Source organism: Coffea eugenioides, chromosome 5 (genome assembly GCF_003713205.1).
Source record: "Coffea eugenioides isolate CCC68of chromosome 5, Ceug_1.0, whole genome shotgun sequence".
Classification (NCBI taxonomy): domain Eukaryota; kingdom Viridiplantae; phylum Streptophyta; class Magnoliopsida; order Gentianales; family Rubiaceae; genus Coffea; species Coffea eugenioides.
Window position 1 is genome coordinate 32,497,458 of NC_040039.1, and position 15,401 is coordinate 32,512,858.

The 15,401-nt window shown below is 34.3% G+C and overlaps 1 non-coding gene across 1 annotated transcript; it reads left to right on the forward strand.

Annotated features, from left to right (window-relative positions):
• Positions 1-13,538: 13,538 nt before the first annotated feature.
• LOC113772641 lies at positions 13,539-13,645 on the forward strand. The gene has a single exon (XR_003468607.1). It is a non-coding gene; the product is annotated as a small nucleolar RNA R71 (small nucleolar RNA).
• Positions 13,646-15,401: the final 1,756 nt, after the last annotated feature.

The window sequence follows — 15,401 nt, forward strand, 5'->3', positions numbered from 1 at the left end:
AACTAGTTGCATTATTGAATCTAATGGAAATAGGTAATTGTATTTTGGGTAATGTTAACAATGGGTTGAAGTTATTGCACTTGGGTTTGGTTGATGAATTAGTAGGTTTGGTTTGAGTCACTTAGCATGAACATGTTTCGGCTGAATGAGAAAAGTTACAGAAAGAATTGTGGCTGGGAAACTGCAGAAGCATAAGCTTATTCGAAGCTTTGCATGGGAATTTCCCAAAAATCGCATTTTGACCCCTATGCTTTTAAATAATTTTGATTTGGCCCGAAATTTGAGAAAATAAAACCAGTTTTGTCCCTTTTAATTTTGATTTGCTTTGGCATACTTTAATATGATTTTTGGATAGATTGTTTAGAAATTTTAGGAAGAAATTTGAAGTTTAATAATTATTGATAGATTTATAGCTTTATTTGGATTTTAGTAAAATAATTAAAATTTGGATAATATTTTGTTCTGGGATTTGATGAGAGCGTTTTGATTTATTTTTGTGAATTTTAGTTTTTTGTTTCGGTAGACTTCATCTTAAGCCCTTAATTTTATTTTATTTTAATTTAGACCCTTAACATTTGTAATAATAATAATAATTTGACCCCTTAAACTTCTTTAATTCTTCCAATTAAGTCCCCACTTGCTTTCAATTGCTTAAATATGGGTTGTTTACCTTCATCTATGTTAATCGCTTTCATTGCCCAATATGCATTATGTTCAATCTCTACAGGGCAAATAACAAACTTTTTCAAATACTAATCGATACGGCGACATCCCCAAAGGTATCTTAAATGCCGTTTGATATGCCCATAATGCATCATCCAAATGTCTCGCCCAATCCTTTCTTGATTTATTCACCGTTTTCTTCAAGATGAGTTTAATCTCTCGATTGGCTAATTCAGCTTGTCCGTTTACTTGTTGGTGGTATCGTAGTGATGTCTTGTGCTTACAACCATACTTAAGCAATAAAGAGTCAATTTAATTATTACAAAAATACTTTCCTTCATCGTTTACTATGGCCTTAAGAATATCAAACTGACAAAAAATGTTCTTTTTAAGTAATCTAAGCACCACCTTAGTATCATTCGTAGGTGAGGCAATTGCCTTCACCCATTTAGACACATAATCTACCGCCACTAAGATGTACTTATTGTTGAAAGAGTTAGAAAATGGTCCCATAAAATCTATATCCCACACATTAAATAACTCAACTTCTAAGAAAGTAGTTAAGGGCATTTCATTTTTTCTAGAAATATTTTTGGTTTTTTGACAAGCATCACAACTTTTAACATATTCTCGAGCATCTCGATACATAGTATGCCAATAAAATCCCGATTGCCAAAGCTTAACTACGGTTTTAGAAGTGCTAAAATGATCTCCCGTTTTTAAATTATGATAATAAAACAAAATATCACGTACCTCCTCTTCAGGAATACATTTTCTTATCATACCATTAGCACAATGTTTATAAAGCAATGGTTCCTCCCAAAAGTAACTTTTAACATCATGCAAGAATTTCTTTTTTTGATGAAAATTCAAACCCTTCAGAAATACCCCACTTATCAAAAAATTAGTAAAATCTACATACCATGGGGACTTGGTTAGTGCAAGAACAAACTCATCTGAAAATTCTCTTTAATTGGAACTTGATCATCGATAGGGATATATTCTAATAGCGATAAATGATCAGCCACCAAGTTTTCCGATCCTCTTTGTCTCAAATTCCTGCAATAAGAAAATCCAACGAATTAAGCGTGATTTTGCATCTTTTTTATAGAGCAAATATTTAAGAGCTGAATGGTCCGTATAAATGATAACTTTAGATCCTACTAAATAAGATTTAAATTTATCTAAGGCAAATATCACCGTCAAAAGTTCTTTTTCCGTGGTTGCATAGTTAATTTGTGCTTCATTGAGCACTTTACTTGTATAGTAAATCACATGCAACCTTCCTTCCTTTTGTTGACCTAACACAGCTCCTATTGCATAGTCGCTTGCATCACTCATCAACTCAAATGGTAGCGATCAATCCGATGATGTTATAATCAGTGTTGAGGTCAACTCCTTTAACCTATCAAAAGCCATTAAATAATAATCATGAAAATGAAATGGAGCATCTTTACATAGCAAATCACATAATGGTTTAATTATCTTGGAAAAGTCCTTAATAAAACGTTTATAGAAACCCGTATGTCCAAGAAAGTTTCTTATCCCCTTGACATTGGTTGGAGGTAACATTCGGTCAATCACTTCTATTTTGGCTTCGTCCATCTCTATTCCTTGAGATGAAATCTTGTACCCAAGAACAATTCCTTCTCGAACCATAGAATGGCACTTCTCCCAATTAAGCACAAGATTCGTGTGAGGATCCGAATTTTACTTACTTTAATTCTATTTTACTGGCTTATTTAATTATTTATTCATCCGTTTTCTCCGAATAATTTTTTTCAACCATTTTAAATCTATTTACATGGAACAAGGTCTCACTTCTATTTTTAAAACGTTCCGTTAGCAAAAATTAATTTTCTACAGCTCGTTTGGTAAGGAATAGCGAATACACATTTTTCGAGACAATATTCGATCCGAGAGTGCAATAATCATGGAGAATTAAGAATGCTCAATAGTAGACTAAGAAAAGTTAATTGAGAGATTAGAGATGAGTGAGTTCAATAGCTATCGTGCGCGCGTCGATAGTTTCTCGAAAGTCGCACCGTGAGACTAATTGGAGATTTGAGGATTTAATACTAGCCTTGTAAGTATAAGTAATTACAGTGTTAGGAGAATTACCTTAGAGGATTAGTTCATGAGTGTAACAATCAAGAGAAAAAGTGGTAGTACGAATCACTATTACGACACTAGTGAGAGTTGACTTTTTGGCAAACTTAATAACCACTTTTCATCCAAGCTTCCCTCACAAGTTTCACCACACCAAACCCTCATCTCTCTCACCTCATTCGGCCGACCCAAAGAAGAAGAAAAGGGAAGAAAGGAACTTCATCTTCTAGCTTCGATTTGGCTTGCAAATCAACGTCCAACCATTAAACCTCTTGGAGATTCACTCTAGCTAGGAGAAGGAAGCAATCTTGTGGAGTTTCTTGGAGAAATTTTGGTGGAAAAATCTGGTATTCATCTAGGTTTAAAGGGTAATCATTTCATCTCTTTAATCTTTTCAATTATCCAAAGTTTAACGGTTAATCTTCATGGGTTTGAAACCCTAATCGCGTTTATAGGCTAAGGGACTTGAGGAACCATTTATCTCGCTTTAAATCATAGGCTAGCTGTCTTGATGAGACCTCTAGGTAGCTGACTTGAGGCTTGATTGTTTCATTATGGTTGTTTATGTGATGAATGAGACGATTTTGGTTAGAAAGTGGAGAGAAATCAAAAGAAAGCTGCGAAAGGAAGCTGGCCGAAATTCTGGTCATGTTGTTCTGTTTTAGTTTTGAAATTTTGATGCTTGGTTGACTGCTAAATTGATGGATATATGTTGTACTATGTGTGTAGAAAGTGTTTTTCAAAAATCGTATCGAATGGTTGCACAAAACTTAAGTTTTGGTAAAGATTCAAATCTGGAAAACGCCTAGCAGGGTAATCGGACAGTGGTTCTTTGTCTAAACATAACTTTTTGTGCAAAAGTCAAAATTGAGTATCGTTAGTGGCATTCAAAACTAGACATTTAGAGCTTTCCAATGGTATAAAAATCCTCTATTAGTTCATTTTGAGTGATCCGTAGCAACTCGGCAAAGTGGACTATCCTGCTTTGCCAGTCTGTCCGAGAGAAACTAGGAAGTTGCATCTTGTGGCTAGACTTTGTTCCACTTGTGAAACGATTTTCAAAATGATGTCTTCTAATGAATTGTAGCATTTGGAACCTAGTTTCCAACGCCATAAATCATTCTTAATTTGGATTTGTATAGAGTAAGATATGGTTAGATTTCGAAACTGTGACAAAGCTGGAAACTGGAAAATTTTCCCTTCCCTGTTGACCTAATGACCAAATCTGTTTTGGGATGTTATATTTTGAAAATTTTAGAGTCATTTACCCATAAATTTCTCATTAAATGTGTCTAAAATCTTGGTTTAAAAAATGGAGTGAATTGGGGCTGATTTTGTTGGACAAAACTTTTGAAAAAGCAAGAGAGATAGGGTTGGTAGATTAGCTTTGAAATTTTCACAAACTTTGACCCTTTTGTTAACTGCCTTCCCGTGCAAATTTTGCCTAAATTTTGATAGAGAGGTAGTCCATATATGAAACTTTAAATGTACCAAATTTGGCGTAATTTCAATGCCATTTTGATACCCAAATAATGCCCCAAAGATTGCCCTTCAAAACTGGAAATCCACTGTTCAAGTCACGAAAATCAACCAATTTCAAACTGTTATATCTTGTTGCTCAAAACTCTGAATTTAGTTTCGGTTGTTGTGTTTGAAACTTTATTTCGAACCCTTATTGTGTTATAAATTTTAAAAACTGATTCACTTCTTATGAATTTTACTAAATTTCCAAACATCGTTGAAAATCAAGACTGGTTCTGTCTTGTCTTCATGAATCAGCAACTTTGAGCCGAAATTTGAATACTTTCTGACTGGAATCTTGAAAAAGTGTCTTCAGGGAACTTTTAATATTTTGGATCTAGTTTCCAATAGTATAAATTTTTCATTTTTGGACATACTAAACTCATGATCTGATTTTACCAAGTTTGTCGCGCAAAGCTGAAATTCTTGATTTCTTAGGAAATAAGTTTGTAAGAACTTTTCATTTCCTTCTGATATTGATAGTTCGTTTTAAATCCAATTTCATGGAAGATACGAGTTCTCCCTTGTGACTTTAAACTCTCACTTTTGAATCTTGAATTTTAATAGAGTGAAACTCTTTTGAGACATTGTCCTATGTCTAAGCAAATGCACTTTCTTCCTCGAATAATAAGTGATTGTGAATGTATGAGAGTGATTGTTGGTTGTTTTTCTTCAGGCGCTCAAGAGGATATTGAAGGAAACCTCAGAGCAGACCACTAAAGACTTTATTTGCTCACTTACTTTTGATTTGGTGAGTGTCAAGTGCATGAATTGTTGCTATTTACTGAATTTTTCCTTATTAATTGAGTATTTTGAAATTGTCGAGACGAGTGTGTACTTTATCGCACTCGTTCTCTTTTAAGTGAATTTATAATTGAATTGTGTGAAGTGAATATTATATTTGTGTTGAATTGATGTCGATTGGAGTGAATCTCATCGACTTATAATGATATTTGTGTTGAATCGATGTCGATTGGAGTGAATCTCATTGACTTATACTTATAATTGTAGGGGACGCCCAAACTCATAAGCTAACATTGTGACTCGAGTCGGCATGGGTTTGGTCGAGAAGTTTGGTGAACCATGGGATAGATTTTTAAAGCATGATCTATTGGAGAGATCTTGTTTGGCATACTCGAATAGTATTGCCTTTTCTAATCGACGTTCGGGCTCGATTAGGGGGTGTAACGGTGGACGGAAACTTGACGTTAAGAGAAGTTCTACGGACTTAATACCTACCCGATTGATGGAGTGTCATCACGGGCTGGTATTGGATCAAGTCTCGACAAAGCAAGTGGAATCTAGCTCCTGAGAGCTCTCGTATCCTTATTGATTGTGTTTTATTATTTATTGTGAATTACATGAACTTTCTAACTTTACCTTTTATACAAGTGTTATTGTTACTTGAACTATGTGTTTGCATGATTTTCTTGGTCTCACTGAGCGTTCTCTCACCCCATTAGTTTATTTTTCTTAACAGGAGATCGGAATGAAAAGAATTTTGGAGAAGCCGATTTGATTACTTTTGATTAGAATTTTGGATGTAGTCGATTAGTCGACTTCTAGTGGTTGTATTTTTTTGGGAAAGTTGATGAACTTTTGAGAATCTTATGATATAAGATTTGAATATTTATATAAGGAAGTGACTTTGCTTTATTTTGGCTTTCATTATTGGTGGTGTATCGTTAAATTTAAATTCGACTTGTATTGAGTCCTGGAGAAAGTTAGGCAGGCATTCCGCGGGTACCCTTAGGTTCGCCCTAGGGAGAAGTGGGGGCGTCACAATTCGTCTCTTTGCGTCGCTACAAAATCAAATCCAACTTATGATAACAACGGTCAAACGATGAGCCATACACAGAAAAATCATCCATGAAAATTTCCATAATTTTCTCTATATAGTCAGAAAAAATTACCATCATGTAACGTTGAAATGTGGCAGGGGCATTACAAAGGCCAAATGGCATTCGTCGAAAAGCAAATGTGCCATATGGACAAGTAAAGATGGTCTTTTCTTGATTTTCGAGAGCTATCGCTATTTGGTTATAACCTGAAAATCCATCAAGGAAACAATAAAATTCATAACTAGTAATACGCTCCAATAACTGATTAAGAAAGGATAGGGAAAAGTGATCTTTTCGTGTGACTGCATTTAACTTCCTATGATCAATACATACTCGCCATTCTATCACAAGTCTAGAGGGAATAAATTCATCATTCTTCCCTTTAACTATGGTAGTTCCACCCTTCTTTGGGACAATATGAATTGGACTTATCCAAACACTATCTGAGATAGGAAAGATTATACCTGCATCCAACCACTTGATAATTTCTAATCTTACCACCTCCTTCATGTTCGGGTTAAGCCTTCTTTGCATTTCAACCACCGGTTTTTAATTTTCCTCCAAAAGAATGCGAAGCATGCATATAAAAGGGCTAATTCCTTGTATGTCGGAGATGGTCCATCCAATAGCCTTCTTGTACTTTCTTAAAACTTGTAGCAATTTTTTACATTGCTCGTCTTTTAAGTAAGCATTGATGATCACCGGTAGAGTTTCATTGTCACCAAGAAACTCATACTTCAAGTGGCTAGGAAGTGGCTTGAGTTCAAGATTTGGAGCTTCTATTTCCGAAGGTGGTGGAAGTCCCTTTCCTTGTCCAAGATTTTCATACACACACCCCTTTCTATAAGGAGATTGTGCAGCCAAATATTGGGCCAATGCTTCACTTTCTTCATAATTCTCCTTTTGCATTCCTGCACTTATTAAGCAAAACTCAAGAGGATCAACATCAAGATTGATTTGATACACCTCTTTGGTCAGCATATCCATTGAGTCAATTAAACATGCATGATCGGTAAAAGAAGGATATTTTTTCATTTCATTCAAATTAAATAGTACCTCTTCTTCACCTATTTGAAATTTAAGCTTGCCATTTTTTACATCAATAATAGTATCACACTTGCTAAAAATGGTCCACCTAAGATAATTGACATAGACATATCTTCCTCCATATCTAATATCACAAAATTCACCGAAATGATAAATTTTTTGCACCTTGATTAACATATTTTTCAAAACTCCTAGTGGATATCTAATAGACTTATCAACTAATTATAAGGTAATATTAGTTCGTTTGAGCTCATGCAAACCTAATTGTCTAGTTACAGTTAGAGGAAATAAAGATACACTTGCACCAAGGTCAGATAATATGTGACGGCCCAACCCTCTCCTAGGGCATACCCTAGAAGATAGCGGACCGCCTGCTTGGTTCTTACCAGGACTCATTCATTAACATTAATTTCAGAGATAACATATGATAAACTCTCACTAATCTTACATTAACTTCAGAGATAACATATTTATAAACCAAAACCAAACGCTCAAAACTTTTACAATACCAAGTTCCCTACAAAAGTTCCAACCATAATAAGTTACTAAAGGATTTACAATCACAAAAGTCTTCTCGTTATCTATCTAAGATCCCTCGTTCGATCCCCGACCACTAACTCTTATAAGGAAAACAAAACTAAAGGGTTGAATTAAAGCTCAGTGAAGTTTGCCGAGCAAGTAACATTTAATAAACACTTAAATTTGCACAATTAAGCAAGTAGTGCACATTTCACTATACAATCACTTTTAAAAGGATACGCACTTCTCCTAGGAGTCATTTCAATGTTATTGAGCATTCATTTCAGTGTCAAGAGACACTCCTTTCAATATCATTGCACACTCATTTCAATGTCATTGTACACTACACCAATTCACCTCCTTATGTCCTCCAAAATAATAAATAATCCCCTACATTCAATAATTAGTTCAATAATCTCCCAACTTCATGGTAATACTCGAGTATACCGAAACATTTACCCAAAGCTTCCGTCCTATCCGACCAAGCCCTTTGCTGGCATGAATAGTCCATTGAACAAAGGGTTTTGGGGCCCAGTTTAGCCGATGCGGTAAAGTACGCATACGGCGTACATTCATGCATACTTACAATAATATTTAGTCAATTATCAACCTTCAAACTCAACTAAATCGAGTGCGATAAAGTACACCCTAGACTTAGAAGGCGAGGGACAACTGAGATACATTTTACAATGAATCACTTAGCAATATTTCATAATAAACACATTCATCACATAATTGTACTTAAGTAAACATAAACAGTTAAACACATAAATTCGGAAACACTCATTCAAAGTATTTGAATTCACTACTCAGTGCTTGGACCTTCCTCTAGTTCTTTCTCTGTCCCTGAAATAGTTATGGACTTATTAGTTTATTTATTATTTTCTCCAATGGTGAAGTTAAGGTTCGTATGATGATTTTAGCTAAATATATATAGGTGCATATAGGTATAGTTCGAGATGTTTAAATGCATACTTATATAGAGGGTTTTAAGATGATCTTCTTAATATTTATCTTATTCTATAACATCAAAGGCTCAAAATCTAGGTAGCTTTAATCTTTCAAGCCTTAAAGTTCCATATTTTACCAAAAATAAAGTAAGGTATAGTGGTTGTATGGCAATTTACATTTTATAATGAAGGTTGGGATTTAGGTTCTAAGGATCATTTAAAAATCAAAAGGATCATTTTAGAAATCAAAGTTCAAAATTGATAAATTTTCTAGAGATTGGCACCTTAGTATTCCTATGAAGTTCCTTGATTATATCCTATATTTTGGATGAATTTTCACAAGTAAAATTGTTATAAGATGGTTCGAAGGGGTTTTGGTCAGTTTTGGTTCAAGTTTGACTTTTAGAATTCAAGTTAAACTTAAAATCTAAGTACTTGTTTTTAGAAATGGTTCAAAACAGTTTTTCAGCAATAGGTAATCAAGTTTCTTCCTTTAGTTTGCTATATTCTTGCTTAAACTTCCTCAAATTCAAGGTCCATTTCACTATCATTCTGTTATAGATTATCTTGGGTTAAGACTTAGCTAAAATTTCCAGAAAAACTCAGCAATACAACCGAATCATCCAATCAACTCAAATCTATCAAAACAGTTCTGCATGCTTGACCAGCTCCCATTTCTTTCTCTAAGATTCAGTTATTTCCTTCCAAATCAGGACAACCACGAATATACGGAGTAAAACAGAGGATTAGGGTTGTTTTTGATGAATACATGCATAAATTTCAAGTTACAAGATGAAACTAAGGTTGGAAAAACATAGCAGCACTCAGGTTCAAAGTTGAAATTTCCAGCCATATGTCTTCACCAAAATTTCATTTAATGCATCAAACAATAACCAAATTTGACATGCATTCATCAATGAGCATGATATAAGATCCCTAGTAGGATTTTCATCAAGAAATTCACTAAAATCAACATTTAGAAGCTATCTTCCACCCACGTTTCAACATAAGCAAAGTTGGAAAGAAATCCAACAAACATTCGGTCCAAATGAGGGATTTTCCCAATAAATTTCATTCAATCCATCCCAAATCAACATGTAATCTCATAAACTAAAATGAGGACATGCAGTTCCGAAATCCAACAAAACTTTCCAAGAAATTTCAGTTTTAAAACAAGAATTTCAACTAGACATCCATTGGACAAGCTAACAACTGTCTCATTGTTTTGCAGTCCTTTTACAGCCTTTTCAACCCCATTAATCGAGTTTTCTCCAAGAAAAACTAGCATGAAACACTAAATAAGGATTATACCAAGTATATAATATGATTTTCTAGTAACATTTCACCAAATTACCCACTTAAAATAAAAAAAAAAACTCACTATCGGCTAAGTTGGAAATTTCCAGCAGCCATGCAGTCCTCTAAACAAGGATTCCAGCCATAAAAGCCAAGCTTTTCACCATAGAAACTCACATGCATCACCCTATAAACTTTATACAAGACATAGAGCACGAATTCCAGCCATAAGTCAACATAAAATCCATTTAAATTGAAGAGAAAACCTGACATCAACTATTTACCAGGCTAACGGATTTCCAGCTTTGAAGATTCAGGTTTCATGAGCCAAAAATGAAATATTTCTCTAGATATTTCAACATACATTCATTCCACCATATATTCTACTGTATATAGCATGTATTTCCAGCAAGTCCAGTCAAAATTTGAAGCAAAAGATGGCAAAATGCAATATAAACTCAGTCCGGACAGATTAACTCAAATCAAGGGAAAGTTTGATTTTAATCTTCAAAAGAACCACAAGTTTCTTTATTAAAACTAAATGCAACTAGTAATCTTCTTTACATGTGAAGGAAATGAAGATTTAAGGAAGTTTTACCCCTGCTGTGACTAGAGAAAGCTGGAAAATGAAGAATTGCTGCACTTGTTCCTCTCTCAGCTGAAGCTGGGAAATTCCAACAGCTTTCCTTCAACATTTCCAGCCCAAACCTCCAACTTTTCGTGAATTTTTCAGCTGAGCATCTTATAAAACTTAAGTTAAACATATTGCATGCATCCTAGCATCATTCTTCCAAAGAAAACTCTGGTAACAAGCTACAATTCCAGCTTCATCCTTTCGGTTGTTACAGTTTTCTTTTCCAACACTTAATCAGTCACTAAACAGAATTTTCTGCACTTAGTCAGTCATTAATCTAGATTTTCTTCAGCCAAATCCCTTTATTTTACTCCTGAATCCAACATGTAGGTTAGAGTTAATGTGTTATGAGGTGAATTGAGCCACAAAATAAGATTTCACAACCAAAATTCTTAGAGGGAACTAGAATAACTCTCTTGGCCAGCATAACCAATCTTCCTTGCTAACTCTTGCAAAATTTCTCACTTAAATATCATCTTTGCTCTATATTCTCAGATAAAACAAGAGAGTAAACGTATAACTTAACTCCTAGAAGAAAAATTCCTCCATAATTTAAATAATAAGCTGCAACCTGCTTCATTTCCTCGGTCATACCAGAATTTTCTTTCCAGCAAATAGTCAATCATTAATCAAGATTTCTTCAGCCAAAACTCCCTTTTCTAAGCTAAATTCTAACATGCAACTTGAATAATCAAAGATATTAGAAGAATAAGATGTTTATAATGATTTTTACCTCCCTTTCTCCTTACAATCAAAGCTGGAAAAGAAGAAAAATGCAAGCAGTCCCCTTCCTCCTCCTCCTTCAATTCCTTATGGTGAAATGCTCCAAGCTTCCTCTTTTCTCTACCTCACTCTCTTATTCACTCGGTTGATTGGAAGGAAAGAATGGAATCAGAGAGCTCCCTCACTCTCACTCTTTCTCTCGATTTTGGGTATGGAAAACGAAGAAAGCATAGTACTCTGTTTTCTCTCGGTATTGGCTATCAAAAGAAATGCCTTGTTTCTCATCTCGATCACCGCCCAAAATGTATTGACAGAATCTCTCATTTTTCCTCCACTCAGTCATCGCTTGGTTTTGTTATCAGCTTGTTGGCTGCTATTGTTCTCTTTCTCTCTTTGGTCATCACCTAACTTAGCAAGTAATTGGCAGCTGTCTTTGTAGGAGTTGTTCACCGCCCAACTAACAGCCAATTTCTGCTTATTTTTCCTTCCACCATTCAAACTTAGCAGATGGTTATCTTGCTTCCATTCGGTTCCTGTTTTGTCCAAATTCTAGTAGTTTGTTCCTTAGTTGCATGGTAGTTTAACCGAATCTCCAAGATTGGTTCGGTCCTTTAGTTTTAGTTCATTTGTTTGCTATGAGTCCATAATTTTATTGTCTCACTCATTGAATCAAAATTTCATTTGTTCTAATTTATATGTACCTTAAAAAATTTTCTTATATCAATCTAGTGGATTTCCACACATTTAGATTTAAGGAAAATTAATTAGTCATGTAACTTATTCAACTATATAATATATTCAAATTGCTCAAATTACAATATGTATATCATATGTTTATTTGATTCATATAAATTTTTTACACCATTTTAGGATATTTCTAAATTCTCAATTTTTATAAAAATTCAATTAGGCATTTAATTTAACCACTTGTTCGCTATATATAATATTTCTAATATCAAAGTAATTAAAATGAAATAAATTTAGGGCATACACAGAATTTTCTCAGGTTCTCACATAATACTTTTGAAAATTCAATGTTACCGATAGTGTAAGGCATAGAAAAACTCCCCGAATCTTTCAATTTCGGTGGCAGCTTGTTTTGTATGATGACACTACACTCCTCAGTTAATGATATTGTTTTACGGTCCTGCAATTTCTTTTTTCGTGTCATGATCTCCTTAAGGAACTTGGCATGCGAAGGAATCTGCAAAATAGCATCAATAAAAGGAATATTAATATGCAATTGTTTAAAATTTTTTACAAATTTATCAAAATCTTTGTTAAGTTTATTTGGCTTGAGTCGTTGAGGAAATGGCACTACCGGAGGTATCGGAACGGTATTGAAGGATGTTGATTGCTCTTCTTCCACTTTCTCCTTATCACCTTCCCCCACACTTACGTTTTTCTCTAATTGTTCATCTCCTCCACTAACACTCTCTTCAGTTCCCTTGTTTTCTAACACTGGAAGGCTCTAGTTGTTTACCGCTACGAAAAGTAATGGTCTTGACATGTTCCTTGAGATTAATCCTTGTTTTACTTGGCAATTCCCCTTGATTTCAATTGTTAATAGAATTGGCGATTTGACCAATATGGACCTCCACATTTCTGTACATTCCGGTCAATTGATCCAACCGTCCATCTATTCGTTCGAATCTCACCGAAATTCCTTTTGCCAATTTTTCCATCGCAATCTCCCAATCCGACTTAGTGTTTGTCGGTTGTGGCCTTGGTTGGAATCTCAGCGGATTATTGGGCCTTTGTGGGTTGCCTTGCTCCTTCCATCTGAAATTTGGATGATTCCTCCATCCTGAATTATATGTATTCGAGTATAGATTATTTTGAGCATTCCTATTATAATTATTAACAAATTGATCCTGCTCAACATCAACACACTCGTTAGAGTCATGTTCTCCTCCACATATAGAACAATAAGCAACATGCACATTAGAGGAAGAACTTGGACCACATTCAATTTGACGACGTAATATTTGCATCATATTATTCAATTGCGCACTTAATATATTGATAGCATCAGTTTCAATTATACCTGCTTGTCGCCTTGGATTACCACTTTCATTAGCCCATTGGTAATTGTTAGCTGTCATTTCTTCTATCAAACTTTGAGTTTTTTCGAGTGATTTACCCATTAAAGCACCACCTGCGGCTGCATCAATAGTAGTTTTAGTTGTGAAAGATAAACTATTATAGAAAGTTTGTACAATGAGCCAATCGGAAAGTCCATGATGTGGATACCTCTAAAACAACTTTCTAAACCATTCCCAAGATTCACACAACGATTCACTATCAAATTGACTAAAACTAGTGATATCTATTCTAAGCTTAGCCATTTTACCCGGTGGGAAGTATTTATTCAAAAATATCCTAGATAAATCATCTTAAGTAGTGAAGGTATTAGGGGCATGAGAATGTAACCAAATTTTAGCCTTATCCCTCAATGAAAATGGAAACAACCTTAACCTTATTGCATCTTCACTACTTCCATTTATTTTGATCGTATCACATATCTCCAAAAATATGGCTAAATGTGCATTTGGATCCTCTATGGCATTAATTCCAAATTGAGATTGTTGTACAATTTGAATTAATGATGGTTCAATCTCAAAATTGTTAGCGTTTACTGTCGGCCGCGCTATACTTGTTTGGGATTCTTGAGTTCCCAGTAGAGCGAAATCCCTTAGAGCTTGCCTATTTGCTTCGCTTTCTGCCATTTCTTTTTCAAAAGGTAGCTCTACTGCAATTTCCTCTATTGGTTGCCAAACCTCTTCTTCTTGTTGTTGTGGTGTACGCCTTTTTTGTCTACGTAGTGTCCTTTCAATTTTCAGATCAAAAGGTGCTACTACCCGTACAGTTCAATGCATATACTACAAACAAAAATAAAAGAGATTATGTAGAATTAATTAACAAAAACTGATAAAAATCCTAATTTAACTATAAACAATTTAACTTGTAAATATAAAAAATGTCTAAATTAATAGAGTTAATTAGGCCCTAATATTGCCGCTCCCTAGCAACGGTGCCAAAAACTTGAAAGTTTTTTATATAAGTACAAGTTTAATTCCAAATTTTACCCGTTCGGATTGCAAGTATACAGGTCAATTTAGTAGTTTTGCACAAATATCGAGTTGATCCTATAGAGAGCGATGTTTCAAGTACTAGGTCCTCACTTACTTTATTATTTAGACTACAATCAATTTAAGCAAGAGAATCTATAATTACTACTACCTACAAATCTTAACTAGACAATTGCAAGTTAACAAATGGAGAAAATTCACTAAATACTTAAGTTTAGGGATGTAGATTCCACTTATGGTATAAACAACACAAATGAATAGATTTATCTCTTATTACAACCCTTGTTTAACTAGGGATTCATTTTCAATATTACCAAATCTTATTCTCATAATAAAATGGCCTAGATGTAGTCTAGTTTTCCCTATTCTCATGGTGAATAACTAGATCTACTTTTGTTTCCTTCATGAAATGCAAGTTAATCCACTTAAGTGTACTTCTATTCTCATAAGTCTACACATCAAGCTCTACTCATGTTGTTCCATCATTATTACCAACTTTCATTGATAATAACAACTAAGAGTTTGCTATTGGTGATCAAGCAACAACAAGTGATAAACATGCACAAGAAAATAATTTAATACAAAATGTAACAAGTGTAAATCATATCCACTACATATCAAGTAGCCATAAGTTTCATCTACTCCCTAAATTTAGAAATTTAGCTACTCATGTAAGATATAACAAATAAGCTCATAGTTTCATCGCATAAACACATCATGAATCACAAGTAAAAGATAGACTAAAGAAAGCTTAGCCAAGGTTAATAAAGAATCTCCCAATGATTTTCAATTTCTTCAACAAAATGGCGTACAATGAAGCCTCCAATTGTTCTCACAAAAGTTGCTAGCTAGAGAGAACAAGACAAGACTAACTTCTAAGTGCTCCTGGTAAAATCTCATATGAACTACTTCTAATATCTTCTACTCCCTTCTTCTATTGATTCTAACATCTAATTGTTAAGAGAGTAAAAAAGATGGGCTTTTGACAAGACATAAAACTCCTTTC